At 42.8% G+C, this 16,795-nt stretch overlaps 1 protein-coding gene across 2 annotated transcripts in view; it reads right to left on the minus strand.

Moving 5' to 3' along the window:
- Positions 1-16,795, minus strand: part of LOC110536394 (kremen protein 1) — a 108,901-nt gene that overhangs the window by 68,504 nt on the left and 23,602 nt on the right. The gene's annotated exons all lie outside the window — the stretch shown is intronic.

Below are 16,795 nucleotides of genomic sequence, written 5' to 3' on the forward strand. Positions count from 1 at the left end.
GGCCCTGGGTTCCTCCTAATGCAAGACAATGCTAGACCTCATGTGGCTGGAGTGTGTCAGCAGTTCCTGCAAGATGAAGGCATTGATGCTATGGACTGGCCCGCCCGTTCCCCAGACCTCAATCCAATTGAAAACATCTGGGACATCATGTCTTGCTCCATCCACCAACGCCACGTTGCACCACAGACTGTCCAAGAGTGTCCAAGAGTTGGCAGGAAACCATCCGCCACCTCATCAGGAGCATGCCCAGGCATTGTAGGAAGGTCATACAGGCACGTGGAGGCCACACACACTACTGAGCCTCATTTTGACTTGTTTTAAGGACATTACATCAACGTTGGATCAGCCTGTAGTGTGGTTTGTCACTTTAATTTTGAGTGTGACTCCAAATCCAGACCTCCATGGGTTGATACATTTGATTTCCATTGATCATTTTTGTGTGATTTTGTTGTCAGCACATTCAACTATGTAAAGAAAAAAGTATTTAATAAGAATATTTCATTCATTCAGATCTAGGATGTGTTATTTTAGTGTTCCCTTTATTTTTTTGAGCAGTGTATATATTATAGGTAATGCTGAGCTTTTGAATGAACCTTCTGCTGCAAAGGTTTAACAGTAGGCTAGCATCAGGTTCATAGACATTAAAACCAGGTTGACTCTCTTAAGAAGGGTGAAAACTACTATATCGACCATGATCCTTTGGTAGTTAATGTGACCTTCAACATGATTCTTTGGTAGTTACGGCCATCTTCAACATGATCCTTTGGTAGTTAATGTCACCTTCAACATGATCCTTTGGTAGTTAATGTCACCTTCAACATGTTCCTTTGGTAGTTAATGTCACCTTCAACATGATCCTTTGGTAGTTAATGTCACCTTCAACATGATCCTTTGGTAGTTAATGTCACCTTCAACATGATCCTTTGGTAGTTACGGCCACCTTCAGCATGATCCTTTGGTAGTTAATGTCATCTTCAACATGATCCTTTGGTAGTTAATGTTACTTTCAACATGATCCTTTGGTAGTTAATGTCACCTTCAACATGATCCTTTGGTAGTTAATGTCACCTTCAACATGATCCTTTGGTAGTTAATGTGCACCTTCAACATGATCCTTTGGTAGTTACGGCCACATTCAACATGATACTTTGGTAGTTAATGTCACCTTCAACATGTTCCTTTGGTAGTTAATGTCACCTTCAACATGATCCTTTGGTAGTTATGGCCACCTTCAACATGTTCCTTTGGTAGTTAATGTCACCTTCAACATGATCCTTTGGTAGTTAATGTTACCTTCAACATGATCCTTTGGTAGTTAATGTCACCTTCAACATGATCCTTTGGTAGTTAATGTCACCTTCAACATGATCCTTTGGTAGTTAATGTCACCTTCAACATGATCCTTTGGTAGTTAATGTCACCTCCAACATGATCCTTTGGTAGTTACGATCATCTTCAACATGATCCTTTGGTAGTTACGGCCATCTTCAACATGATCCTTTGGTAGTGAATGTGACCTCCAACATGATCCTTTGGTAGTTACGATCATCTTCAGCATGATCCTTTGGTAGTTAATGTCACCTTCAACATGATCCTTTGGTAGTTAATGTCACCTTCAACATGATCCTTTGGTAGTTACGGCCATCTTCAACATGATCCTTTGGTAGTTAATGTCACCTTCAACATGTTCCTTTGGTAGTTAATGTCACCTTCAACATGATCCTTTGGTAGTTAATGTCACCTTCAGCATGATCCTTTGGTAGTTAATGTCACCTTCAACATGATCCTTTGGTAGTTAATGTCGCCTTCAACATGATCCTTTGGTAGTTAATGTCACCTTCAACATGATCCTTTGGTAGTTAATGTTATCTTCAACATGATCCTTTGGTAGTTAATGTCACCTTCAACATGATCCTTTGGTAGTTACGATCATCTTCAACATGATACTTTGGTAGTTAATGTCATCTTCAACATGATCCTTTGGTAGTTAATGTCACCTTCAACATGATCCTTTGGTAGTTAATGTCAACTTCAACATGATCCTTTGGTAGTTAATGTCACCTTCAACATGATCCTTTGGTAGTTAATGTCACCTTCAACATGATCCTTTGGTAGTTACGATCATCTTCAACATGATCCTTTGGTAGTTAATGTCACCTTCAACATGATCCTTTGGTAGTTAATGTCACCTTCAACATGATCCTTTGGTAGTTACGGCCATCTTCAACATGATCCTTTGGTAGTTAATGTCACCTTCAACATGATCCTTTGGTAGTTAATGTCACCTTCAACATGATCCTTTGGTAGTTAATGTCACCTTCAACATGATCCTTTGGTAGTTAATGTCACCTTCAACATGATCCTTTGGTAGTTACGGCCACCTTCAGCATGATCCTTTTGTAGTTAATGTCATTTTCAACATGATCCTTTGGTAGTTAATGTCACCTTCAACATGATCCTTTGGTAGTTACGGCCATCTTCAACATGATCCTTTGGTAGTTAATGTCACCTTCAACATGATCCTTTGGTAGTTAATGTCACCTTCAACATGATCCTTTGGTAGTTAATGTCACCTTCAACATGATCCTTTGGTAGTTAATGTCACCTTCAACATGATCCTTTGGTAGTTACGGCCACCTTCAGCATGATCCTTTGGTAGTTAATGTCATCTTCAACATGATCCTTTGGTAGTTAATGTTACTTTCAACATGATCCTTTGGTAGTTAATGTCACCTTCAACATGATCCTTTGGTAGTTAATGTCACCTTCAACATGATCCTTTGGTAGTTAATGTGCACCTTCAACATGATCCTTTGGTAGTTACGGCCACCTTCAACATGATACTTTGGTAGTTAATGTCACCTTCAACATGTTCCTTTGGTAGTTAATGTCACCTTCAACATGATCCTTTGGTAGTTAATGTCACCTTCAACATGTTCCTTTGGTAGTTAATGTCACCTTCAACATGATCCTTTGGTAGTTACGATCATCTTCAGCATGATCCTTTGGTAGTTAATGTCACCTTCAACATGATCCTTTGGTAGTTAATGTCACCTTCAACATGATCCTTTGGTAGTTACGGCCATCTTCAACATGATCCTTTGGTAGTTAATGTCACCTTCAACATGTTCCTTTGGTAGTTAATGTCACCTTCAACATGATCCTTTGGTAGTTAATGTCACCTTCAGCATGATCCTTTGGTAGTTAATGTCACCTTCAACATGATCCTTTGGTAGTTAATGTCACCTTCAACATGATCCTTTGGTAGTTAATGTTACCTTCAACATGATCCTTTGGTAGTTAATGTCACCTTCAACAGGATCCTTTGGTAGTTACGATCATCTTCAACATGATACTTTGGTAGTTAATGTCATCTTCAACATGATCCTTTGGTAGTTAATGTCACCTTCAACATGATCCTTTGGTAGTTAATGTCACCTTCAACATGATCCTTTGGTAGTTACGATCATCTTCAACATGATCCTTTGGTAGTTAATGTCACCTTCAACATGATCCTTTGGTAGTTAATGTCACCTTCAACATGATCCTTTGGTAGTTACGGCCATCTTCAACATGATCCTTTGGTAGTTAATGTCACCTTCAACATGATCCTTTGGTAGTTACGGCCATCTTCAACATGATCCTTTGGTAGTTACGATCATCTTCAGCATGATCCTTTGGTAGTTAATGTCACCTTCAACATGATCCTTTGGTAGTTACGGCCATCTTCAACATGATCCTTTGGTAGTTAATGTCACCTTCAACATGATCCTTTGGTAGTTAATGTCATCTTCAACATGATCCTTTGGTAGTTAATGTCACCTTCAACATGATCCTTTGGTAGTTAATGTCATCTTCAACATGATCCTTTGGTAGTTAATGTCACCTTCAACATGATCCTTTGGTAGTTAATGTCACCTTCAACATGATCCTTTGGTAGTTACGGCCATCTTCAACATGATCCTTTGGTAGTTAATGTCACCTTCAACATGATCCTTTGGTAGTTAATGTCACCTTCAACATGATCCTTTGGTAGTTAATGCCATTTTCAACATGATCCTTTGGTAGTTAATGTCACCTTCAACATGATCCTTTGGTAGTTAATGTCACCTTCAACATGATCCTTTGGTAGTTAATGCCATCTTCAACATGATCCTTTGGTAGTTAATGTCACCTTCAACAGGATCCTTTGGTAGTTAATGGCACCTTCAACATGATCCTTTGGTAGTTAATGTCACCTTCAACATGATCCTTTGGTAGTTACGGCCACCTTCAACATGATCCTTACCAATTTGTTTGATGCCATTCAGCCCAAGGAGCCATGGTTTCTGGTCTAGAAGCACGGTTTCGACTGCTCCTACAGTTTTGTTTCAGTACTGCAGTTTAACTGACGTCCGGCTCAGAAAGACAATTTCCATACACGGCCACATAGAGAAATCAAATTAGAAAATTGCTAAGAAGACAATTCAGTCATCACCTTGGTGCACAAAAAAAATCCATTGAATTATTCAAATAATTGTCACTGAGGGAGATTTTATTTCATCACTCACAGCCAAAGATATTCAAATGTTATATTCATCCATTGTCCTCCATGTTTTGTTGTGATATTGGTCCGTATAAACTGGACTCAACCCGGATATAGATGGTCCATGAATCGGCGTATGTGAACGTGAGTAGATTACCTTGAAAACAACAGGCGGACATCTTGGACACAGTCTCTAGTTCTTATTATACCTCAGTGATTCAGCCCCATTCAGCAATATGACGCATTTAAAATTAAAATACTTCAGGCTTCATGCGCCATCGAGAGTTTTTGTGGATGACGTCAGCACTATCGCGATCTACTGGTTCTAATGTCTATGACATGAACGCCTGTTTCAAATAAACGCCGGGTCTAAATGAACTGTTTACAAGGTTAACATAAATTACCATTCATTGTTTACGAGGTTTAACGCTTGATTTGTTACATTAAATAACTCAGTAATGACTCGAAAAAAATGATGGCCAGTAAGACACTGCTAGCAATTGGCTGCTAACAGCTGAGAACTGCTAGCTAACTGGCAGGCACAAAAACAGTCAACAATTAAGACACCCCTAGTGGCGAAAGTAAGAACTGACGAAAATGCACAGTCAAAGAGGAGAATAATCATTCAGTCAAGGAAAGTACTGAAATAGAAAACAGAAAAGTGACACAGTGTGTAAATGATAACAAATTAGCGCAGGAAGAAATGTATTAAAATGCTGGAAATTAATGCTTAATTAAAACAATTAAATATGGAAATGAGCAAAAGCTGTGTGCATTAAGGAAATAGACGCCTGGCTCAGAAAGAAGCCTGTCTCTCATAAGCTCCTGTTGTGGTTAGTGATTTAAGCAAATACATTTTTACAGTAGTTGCTGTTTCTCTCATGAAGCACATTGTTGTTGCAGAAAAAAAAATAACTGTCTCCATGTTAAACTAGAAGAGGCCACCAATTCCTTTCAGTGTCAAGTTGAAGTGTTTTGTAATTAATGCCGCTGAGGGCAGGCGCCACTCTTCGGTCATCCCTAGCCATGATCCATCATCGGCCTGACAGGCTGCACCCCTAGTAGGGAGCTGGGGGGGTGTAGAGTTTCACTAATTATGATGCCACTCTATTGTCTGTAAACTGTAAACGGCTCCTTTCTTCACCCTCAGTCAATTCATTCTGCCAGTGTCTAGGAGCGGCTCAGTATCAGCCAGGCATCATAAATCTACCTAGATACTCAGTGAAGAGAAACATGACTTCATAAAAAGTAGCAATCCAGTTTAATAGCATTACGTGTCACACTCTGAGCCGTGATGAGGCCCGTGTATGGGGAGTACAGAGAGAATGAAAACAGAGATGATATCAGCCATCAGTCTGACATTCAGAGGACAGACAAGGCGTGTTAAATAATGAATACATGGCAAGGTTGTCATGCTGAGCATGTCGATGTAAAGTAATGGAGTTTGTGTGTGTGTGTCTCTCTCTGTGTGTGTGTGTGTGTGTGTGTGTGTGTGTGTGTGTGTGTGTGTGTGTGTGTGTGTGTGTGTGTGTGTGTGTGTGTGTGTGTTTCGCAGGAGTGTTTGAGGGCCAGTGCATTTATGAATCACTCGTATCCCAGACCAATCACATCCTGTCTGCTTTATACTCTGCTCCTGTTGTCTCAGACAGACAGACAGACAGACAGACAGACAGACAGACAGACAGACAGGCAGGCAGGCAGGCAGGCAGGCAGGCAGACAGACAGACAGACAGACAGCACTACGCAGGAAATGTTGAGGTAGAGGCTTGCATGAAAAACGGGCCCTGTGTCTGTCCTTCAAACTGGGTCTCCTCCTCACACGCCAAGTGTAGATCGATTACAACGCTTCCAGGACGAGATTGAGAGGCTACCTAACCCTTCCAGGACGAGATGGAGAGGCTAGCTAACCCTTCCAGGACGAGATGGTAAATATGGCAGCATTTTCCTAGCGGCTGGGCCCGGGGGCTTGATGTGGTCTGGAGGCACAATTTTCCTGTGGTGGGAATGGGAAGTAGCAGATCTGCAGGGACTTAGAGAAGAGAGAGAGAGATGGAGAGAGAGAGAGATGGAGAGATGGAGAGAGAGAGAGAGAGAGAGAGAGATATGGAGAGAGAGAGAGAGAGAGAGATGGAGGGAGAGAGAGAGAGAGAGAGAGAGAGAGAGAGAGAGAGAGAGAGAGAGACAGAGAGAGAGACAGAGAGAGAGAGAGAGAGAGAGAGAGAGAGAGAGAGAGAGAGAGACAGAGAGAGAGAGAGAAAGAGAGAGAGAGAGAGAGAGAGAGAGAAAGAGAGAGAGAGAGAGAGAGAGATGGAGAGAGAGAGAGAGAGATTCTACAAATAAAGTCCGGGAAAAGGGAGGAGGAGGATGGTGGAGGACTCGCCCCAAACCTCAACCAGCAAAGTCTTAATCTCGCAGAATACCACACAAACCCAAGAAACAAGAGCAGAGTCTTAAAAAGGAAAGAGAGCAGGATAATTGACTGAGAGCTAATCACCCTGTTATTATATTTGTCAGGATTAATTACTTCCATACTGATTCTTCAAATAGTGCTTGTTGGCAAGCAATGGAGGGAGAGAGAGAGAAAGAAAGACAGAGCGAGAGAGAGAAAGAAAGACAGAACGAGAGAGAGAAAGAGAGACAGTGAGAGAGAGAGAGAGAGAGAGAGAGAGAGAGAGAGAGAGAGAGAGAGAGAGAGAGAGAGAGAGAGAGAGAGGGGGGGGGAGAAACAGGGAGAGTATTGGGAGCTGGTGTGTGTGAACAAAGGCCTCTATTTTCACATCCTCTGACCATAGCACCGCCTGCAGTTTGATAGATGACATTGGCACCTGGGTTGGAGCCTGAGCTATGGTCAGATGACATCAAATTAGAGCTCGTTGGTCACGCACACCATTGGTGGGTTTGGCATTGAAAAACACAAGCATATGCAGGAACGTACCTCATACCTACAGTAAGATATGGAGGTGGAGCTTTCATGTTGTGGGGCTATTTTGCTTCCACTGGTCCTGGGGCCCTTGACAAGGTCAACAGCATCATGAACTTTATCAAGTACTGGGACATTTTAGCCAAAAGCCTGGTTGCCTCTGCCAGGAGGCTGACACTTGGCCGCAAGTGGATCTTCCAGCAAGACAATAACCCCAAAGCACTAATCAAAATCCACAAAAGAAACTGACCACAAAAATGTACATTTTGTAAAGACCATCTCAGTCTCCATTGAAACCTGTGGTTTGAATTGAAGAAGGCAGTCCGGTAGTGCAGACGAAGGATATCACGGAAGATCCTGTATGGAGGAACGGTCTAAGATCCCTCCCAACGTGTTCTCCAATCTCAAAAAAACATTTTAGTAAAAGGCTCAGTGTCATTATCCTCACAATGGGAGGGAGCTAGAGTATTGAAAGGAGGGGTGCCAATTATCTTAAAAATATATATACACAGTACCAGACAAAAGTTTGGACACACCTACTCATTCAATGTTTTTTTGGTAGAATAATAGTGAAGAAATCAAAACTATGAAATAACACACATGGAATCATGTAGGAACCAAGAGTTCAACAAATCAAAATATATTTTACATTTGAGATTCTCCAAAGTAGCCACCCTTTGCCTCGATGACAGCTTTACACACTCTTGGCATTCTCTACACCAGCTTCATGAGAAATGCTTTTTTGGTTTCTACATGATTCAAAATGTTTTATTTCACAGTTTTGATGTCTTCACTATTATTCTACGATGTAGAAATGAGTAAAGAATAAAGAAGAACCCTTGAATGAGTTTCCAAACTTTTGACTGGTACTGTATATATTTTTTTCTCTTTCTCTGATTGTATTAGTATAAAAGTATATACATTCACAATGTTTTGGAGCATACAACATAGGTAATTATTTGTATGATTTATTTTATACAGTATTTTTTGCTCATATTTATCAAGAGTGCCAATTATGGACCCCACTGTACATCTAAACTCTGCCTGTATCGGTTAATCTGTTCCATGTTGCTTACGGCTGTTAGCTGCTGCCATTACTCTGCCATCACTGTTCTGCTGCTCAATACTAATGGCATGGTAACCAGCAAGGCCAGGGTCGTGGAGGGCCAGCTGTGGGCTGGAGACCCAATCTGAAGGGGACCCAGCTGGGACCAAGAGGAGAGGAGAGGAGGGTGGCTCTGGTGCACTGGTTTGGTTCTCTTTTCCCACCACAGCATCATTTCCATTTACACATCAAACATCAAAGCAGTGAGACTTAAGAGGAGGAATGATCAGAGTAGACTACTGCAGGAGGGCACCGCATTGCAGAGGGAAAAAGTAATATATTTTTACTGTAGTACTGTTAAGTATGTAGTACTGTAGTACTGTTAAGTATGTAGTACTGTAGTACTGTTAAGTATGTATTTGTTTATTCCTTTTACCCCCTTTACCCCTTAATTACAATCTTGTCTCATCGCAGCAACTGCCCAACAGGCTTGGGAGAGGCAAAGGTCGAGTCGTGCGTCCTCCAAAATATGACTCGCCAAACCGCGCTCTTTAACAACACCCTCCCGCTTAACCCGGAAACCAGCAGCACCAAACTGTCAGAGAGAAACGCCGTTCAACTGAAGACAACCCACCACAAGGAGTCGCTATAGCACGTTGAGCCAAGTAAAGCCCCCCCAAGGACAAACCCTCCCCGAACCTAGGCCAATTGTGCACTGCCCTACGGGACTCCAGGTCACGGCCAGTTATGACACAACCCGGGATGGAACCCGGGTTTGTAGTGACGCCTCAAGCACTGTGATGCAATGCCTTAGACCGCTGCGCCACTCGCGAAGCCCAGTAAAGTTACGTTTTATAGAGCTATAGTAGCTGATTTCCCATGAGGTGCTTAGATACAGTACTATGAGGTGTTCTGATACAGTACTATGAGATGTTTAGATACAGTACTATGAGGTGTTCTGATACAGTACTATGAGGTGTTCTGATACAGTACTATGAGGTGTTCTGATACAGTACTATGAGGTGTGTAGATACAGTACTATGAGGTGTGTAGATACAGTACTATGAGGTGTTTAGATACAGTACTATGAGGTGTTTAGATACAGTACTACGAGGTGTTCTGATACAGTACTATGAGGTGTTCTGATACAGTACTACGAGATGTTCTGATACAGTACTATGAGGTGTTCCGATACAGTATTACAGCATGGGGTATCAGTGGTATAGTCTACCTACCTGATAAACTCAACCCTTCCCTTTTTACTGAATAAAAATATGATCAAAGTATCCTTAAAAGGGTGAATGGAAAAGTGAGTCCTATGCCCACATAAGTGAGAAATCTCCGATCACTATACCAAAGTATTCCTCCAATACAATGATTATTCTCCTTTAAAACCATTGTCATTTAATTAATGGACCAAATAGGGAAGAACTAAATCCACTAAGAGAATTGCGTCAATAGCCAGGGTCAGAGTCTGGATCAGGGTCAGTGTCTGGACTAGGGTCAATGTCTGGACCAGGGTCAGTGTCTGAACCAGGGTCAGTGTCTGGACTAGGGTCAATGTCTGGACCAGGGTCAGTGTCTGGACCAGGGTCAGTGTCTGGACTAGGGTCAATGTCTGGACTAGGGTCAATGTCTGGACCAGGGTCAGTGTCTGGACCAGGGTCAGTGTCTGGATCAGGGTCAGTGTCTGGACCAGGGTCAGTGTCTGGACAAGGGTCAGTGTCTGGACCAGGGTCAGTGTCTGGACTAGGGTCAATGTCTGGACTAGGGTCAATGTCTGGACCAGGGTCAGTGTCTGGACCAGGGTCAGTGTCTGAACCAGGGTCAGTGTCTGGACTAGGGTCAATGTCTGGACCAGGGTCAGTGTCTGGACCAGGGTCTCTGTGGCTCCAAGTGAAGGCTGTGTCATGATTCTTCACTCTTTTCCAAAAGTGTGCACTTCCACCATTGTCAAATCCATGCGAGAAAGTGTGCAAGTCAAGTGCACACTTTGGGGAAAGGGTGCATAATCGGGATGCAGACATACATGAACATGTACCACCAGATTGATGTTCAGCTATACAGTGCATTCGTAAAGTATTCAGACCCCTTGACTGATTCCACATTTTGTTACGTTACAGCCTTATTCTAAAATGGATTATCCTCATTCTAAATGTTCCCTCATCAATCTACACACAGTACCCCATAATGACAAAGCGAAAACATCCTTTTCGAAATTTTTGCAAATGTAATTAAAAAGAAAACACTGAAATATAACATTTAAATAAGTATTCAGACCCTTTGCTATGCTTGTCTGAAGGAAGAACAGTACTGGCATTGGGTCTGTGTGGAGACTGTTTAAACACAGCAGAAAGCTGAGACAATTTGATGTCCCATCACCTTATTAATTCAGCCACTTACTTAGATAACTAACAAGTTCAACTTATGGGTCGCATTAATGCAGAATTCTGTGTTTTTCACACAGACAAAAAATAGAAATTGCATTAAAAAAATTCTTGCAGAGTTTTTTTTTACACAGATCTAAAATGCTTCTTATTGTAAATTCTACCTGGCTTCAGAATAATTGTGTACTTCAGTTGCAATTCTCCACACCGATGAGAAATCAAAAACAGACATTCTGTTAGCTGAAATCACTCTGACTGCAATTACTTTTCCCCAGTACTTTTCTCGGTGTAGCCAGCCAACCTTTCGCCAGTAAAAAGCCAGATTAACTTTCAACAAAACATTAAGAAATGTGCCTGGCTATATTCTTTCTACGATAAACATGAGAAATATGACCTTAAATTTTGGGCAAAAAGGCAAACTCAGCTCCATCATTCATTGATTCAGATGGCTCATTCATCACAAAACCCACTAATATTCCCAACTACTTGAATAATTTTGTTCATTGGCAAGATTCCTTGGTACCTAACATACACACTACACACACATCCACCTGGATAGTGTTGTAATAGAGTAGTGGCCGGGGGGCACACGCTTAATGTATTGTGAAATCTGTTGTAAAATGTATTTTAATGTTTAAGAGTTGTATTGTAATATATATTACTGCCTTCATTTTTACAGGACCCCAGGAAGAGTAGCTGCTGCCTTGGCATCAGATAATGGGGGTCCATAATAAACCCCAGGAAGAGTAGCTGCTGCCTTGGCATCAGATAATGGGGGTCCATAATAAACCCCAGGAAGAGTAGCTGCTGCCTTGGCATCAGATAATGGGGGTCCATAATAAACCCCAGGAAGAGTAGCTGCTGCCTTGGCATCAGATAATGGGGGTCTATAATAAACCCCAGGAAGAGTAGCTGCTGCCTTGGCATCAGATAATGGGGGTCCATAATAAACCCCAGGAAGAGTAGCTGCTGCCTTGGCATCAGATAATGGGGGTCCATAATAAACCCCAGGAAGAGTAGCTGCTGCCTTGGCATCAGATAATGGGGGTCCATAATAAACCCCAGGAAGAGTAGCTGCTGCCTTGGCATCAGATAATGGGGGTCCATAATAAACCCCAGGAAGAGTAGCTGCTGCCTTGGCATCAGATAATGGGGGTCCATAATAAACCCCAGGAAGAGTAGCTGCTGCCTTGGCATCAGATAATGGGGGTCCATAATAAACCCCAGGAAGAGTAGCTGCTGCCTTGGCATCAGATAATGGGGGTCCATAATAAACCCCAGGAAGAGTAGCTGCTGCCTTGACATCAGATAATGGGGGTCCATAATAAACCCCAGGAAGAGTAGCTGCTGCCTTGGCATCAGATAATGGGGGTCCATAATAAACCCCAGGAAGAGTAGCTGCTGCCTTGGCATCAGATAATGGGGGTCCATAATAAACCCCAGGAAGAGTAGCTGCTGCCTTGGCATCAGATAATGGGGATCCATAATAAACCCCAGGAAGAGTAGCTGCTGCCTTGGCATCAGATAATGGGGATCCATAATAAACCCCAGGAAGAGTAGCTGCTGCCTTGACATCAGATAATGGGGGTCCATAATAAACCCCAGGAAGAGTAGCTGCTGCCTTGGCATCAGATAATGGGGGTCCATAATAAACCCCAGGAAGAGTAGCTGCTGCCTTGGCATCAGATAATGGGGATCCATAATAAACCCCAGGAAGAGTAGCTGCTGCCTTGGCATCAGATAATGGGGGTCCATAATAAACCCCAGGAAGAGTAGCTGCTGCCTTGGCATCAGATAATGGGGGTCCATAATAAACCCCAGGAAGAGTAGCTGCTGCCTTGGCATCAGATAATGGGGATCCATAATAAACCCCAGGAAGAGTAGCTGCTGCCTTGGCATCAGATAATGGGGGTCCATAATAAACCCCAGGAAGAGTAGCTGCTGCCTTGGCATCAGATAATGGGGGTCCATAATAATAAATACAAATACAAAATATAAATACAAATACAAATGCATAGTTTTAGCTGAAAAAAACCTTCCTTTTTCATTGTAAGCGCATTCACTTGTGTGGCTGCCAGCCAAATAGCGTTACACTTCGGCATCTGAAAATGAAGCTATTTTCTCCAGAAGGTGTTTCTGTTTAAGGACAAATATAGTTGCATTTCCCCGATGACTCTGATCCCTCTATTGAAGCAACAAAAAAACACTGTTGACTTTCAATATAAAACACGACGCCTGTCAATACACAGCTGGACTCACCTGCCCCTGCTTTCTCCTGTTGTGCTGTTTACAAACAAACATGTGACTTGCTCAACTGTTCTGGGGAACTACGGAAAGCTTTATAATGTACAATTATGTGACATGTGAAATGAAAAACACAATCTACTTTACCTTCTAATGCATGTGTTTGCTTAAAAAGTAACTACAAATATTGACAACTCAGCTTCAACACTGTTGACGTGGGCATTTCCAAATATCCCAGTGTACCGCCCACGTCTTACATCTTCACCTCCCCTGCCTCCTCCTATCACAGAACACACAGGCACGCACTCACACACTTTTATTTATTTAATCTTTATTTAACTAGGCAAGTCAGTTAAGAACCAGTTCTTGTTTTCAATGACGGCCTAGGAACAGTGGGTTAACTGCCTTGTTCAGGGGCAGAATGACAGATTTTTACCTTGTCAGCTCAGGAATTTGATCTTGTAACCTTTCGGTTACTAGTCCAACGCTCTAAACCACTAGAGGTTAACTTCCGCGCAGGCAGGCAGGCAGGCAGGCAGGCAGGCAGGCAGGCAGACAGACAGGCAGACAGACACACAGGGACAGAAAGGGAAGGGAAGGGGTTAGGTGGAGAGAGGGAAGGGGGTTAGGGGAGAGAGGGAGGGGGGAAGGAGGGGAGGGGGGTTATGGGAGAGAGAGAAGGGGAGGGAGGGGGTTAGGTGGAGAGGGGTAAGGGTAGGGGGGGTTTGGGGGACAGAGGAAGAGGGAGAGGGAGAAAGAGGGAAGGGGTTATGGGGAGAGAGGGAAGGAGAGAGAAGGGGTTAGGCGGAGAGAGGAATGGAGGGGTTAGGGTGAGGGAGTTAGGGGAGAGAGGAATGGGGAGGGAGGGGTTGGGGGAGAGAGGGAGAGAGGGAGGGGGTTAGGGGGAGAAAGGGAGGGAGGTCAATTTTCACAAAGACTTAGGACCAGACGGATTACCAGGACGTGTACTCCGAGCATGCGCTGACCAACTGGCAAGTGTCTTCACTGACATTTTCAACCTCTCCCTGGCTTGAGGCTGTAATAGCTACATGTTTCAAGCAGTCCACCATAGTCCCTGTGCTCAAGAACGCCAAGGTAACCTGCCTAAATGACTATTGCCCCGTAGCACTCACGTCTGTAGCCATGAAGTGCTTTGAAAGGCTGGTCATGGCTCAAATCGGCACCATCATCCCAGAAACCCTAGAGCCACTCCAATTTGCACACTGCCCGAACAGATCCACAGATGACGCAATCTCTATTGCACTCAACACTACCCTTTCCCACCTGGACAAAAGGAATACCTACAGTATGTGAGAATGATATTTATTGACTACAGTTCAGCATTCAACACCATAGTGCCCTCAAAGCTCATCACTAAGATAAGGACCCTGGGACAAAACACCTCCCTCTGCAACTGGATCCTAGATTTCCTGACGGGCAGCCCCCAGGTGGTAAGGGTAGGCAACAACACATCTACCACGCTTATCCTCAACACTGGGTTCCCTCATTGGTGTGTTCTTAGTCCTCTCATGTACTCCCTGTTCACCCATGACTGTGTGGCCAAGCACGACTCCAATACCATCATTAAGTTTGCCAATGACACAATGGTGGTAGGCCAGATCACCAACAACGATGAGCCTATAGGGAGGTGTGGTGTGTGGTGCCAGGACATCAACCTCTCCCTCAACGTGATCAAGACAAAGGAGATGATCATGGACTACAGGAAAAGGAGGGCCAAGCACACCCACATTCTCATCAACGGGGCTGTAGTGGAGCAGGTTGAGAGCTTCCAGTTCTGCCCAGAGTAAATGGCCTGCTCCTCAGTCCCAGTTGCTAATATATGCATATTATTAGTACATTTGGATAGAAAACACTCTTCTGTTTGAATGATGTCTGTGAGTATAACAGAACTCATATGGCAGGCAAAAACCTGAGAAAAAATCCAAACAGGAAGTGGGAAATCTGAGGTTTGTAGTTTTTGAACTCAGCCCTATCGAATACACAGTGGGATATTGGTTATTTTGCACTTGCTAGGGCTTCCACTAGATCTCAACCATCATTAGAAACTTGAATGAGGCTTCTACTGTGATGAGAGCTCTTTGAGTCAGTGGTCTGGCAGAGAGCCAGGTCCTGGTCAAGTGCATTTCACATGAGAGCGACCTGCGTTCCAGTGCTTTTGTACAGACAATGGAATTCTCCGGTTGGAACATAATTGAAGATTTATGATAAAAACATCCTAAAGATTGATTCTATACTTAGTTTGAAATGTTTCTACGACCTGTAATATAACTTTTTGAACTTTTGTCCGATGTTCGGCTGGACCTGCACAAGCATTTGGATTTGTGTACTAAACGCCCTAACAAAAGTAGCTACTTGGACATAAATAATGGACATTATTGAACAAATCAAAAATTTATTGTGGAACTAGGATTCCTGGGAGTGCATTCTGATGAAGATCATCAAAGGTAAGGGAATATTTATAATGTTATTTCTGATTTCTGTTGACTCCAACATGGCGGATAATTGTATTTTTTTCTGAGCGCTGTTCTCAGATTATTGCATGGTTTGCTTTTTCAGTAAAACATTTTTGAAATCTGACACAGCGGTTGCATTAAGGAGAGGTATATCTATAATTCCACGTGTAACACTTGTATTTTCATCAATATTTATGATGAGTATTTCTGTAAAATTGATGTGGCTATGCAAAATCACTGGATGTTTTTGGAACTAGTGAACGTAACGCACCAATGTAAACTCTTTTACCTTGGCGTGTTTTGATATAAATATGAACTTTATCAAACAAAACATACATGTATTGTGTAACATGTATTGTGTCATCTGATGAAGATAATCAAAGGTTAGTGATTAATTTTATCTCTATTTGTGCTTTTTGTGAGTCCTCTCTTTGGCTGAAAAAATGACTGTGTTTTTCTGTGAGTCGGTGGTGACCAAACATAATTGTTTGTGGTGCTTTCGCTGTAAAGCCTATTTTAAATCGAACACTGTGGTGGGATTAATAACAAGATTACCTTTACAACGGTAATAAGATACATGCATGTTTGAGGAATTTTAATTATGAGATTTCTGTTGTTTTGCACTTTCACTGGCTGTTGTCATATTGATCCCGTTAACGGGATTGCAGCCCTAAGAAGTTTTTAACAACTTCTACCCCCAAGACTGCAGAACAGCTCATCAAATGGCTTCCCAGACTATTTGCATTAACCCCCTGCTTTTTTTTACGCTGCTGCTACTCACTGTTAATTATCTATTATATATGCACAGTCACTTTACCCCTACCTATGTACATATTACCTCAACTAACCTGTACCCCCGCACATTGACTCTGTACCGGTACCTCCTGTATATAGCCTCCACATTGACTCTGTACTGGTACCCCCTGTATATAGCCTCCACATGGACTCTGTACCGGTACCCCCTGTATATAGCCTCCACATTGACTCTGTACCGGTACCCCCTGTATATAGCCTCCACATTGACTCTGTACCGGTACCCCCTATATATAGCCACCACTTTGACTCTGTACCGGTACCCCCTGTATATAGCCTCCACATTGACTCTGTACCGTAATAACCTGTATATAGCCTCCACATTGACTCTGTACCGGTAGCCCCTGTATATAGCCTCCACATTGACTCTGTACCGGTACCCCCTGT

This window comes from Oncorhynchus mykiss, chromosome 11, assembly GCF_013265735.2.
Source record: "Oncorhynchus mykiss isolate Arlee chromosome 11, USDA_OmykA_1.1, whole genome shotgun sequence".
Lineage (NCBI taxonomy): Eukaryota > Metazoa > Chordata > Actinopteri > Salmoniformes > Salmonidae > Oncorhynchus > Oncorhynchus mykiss.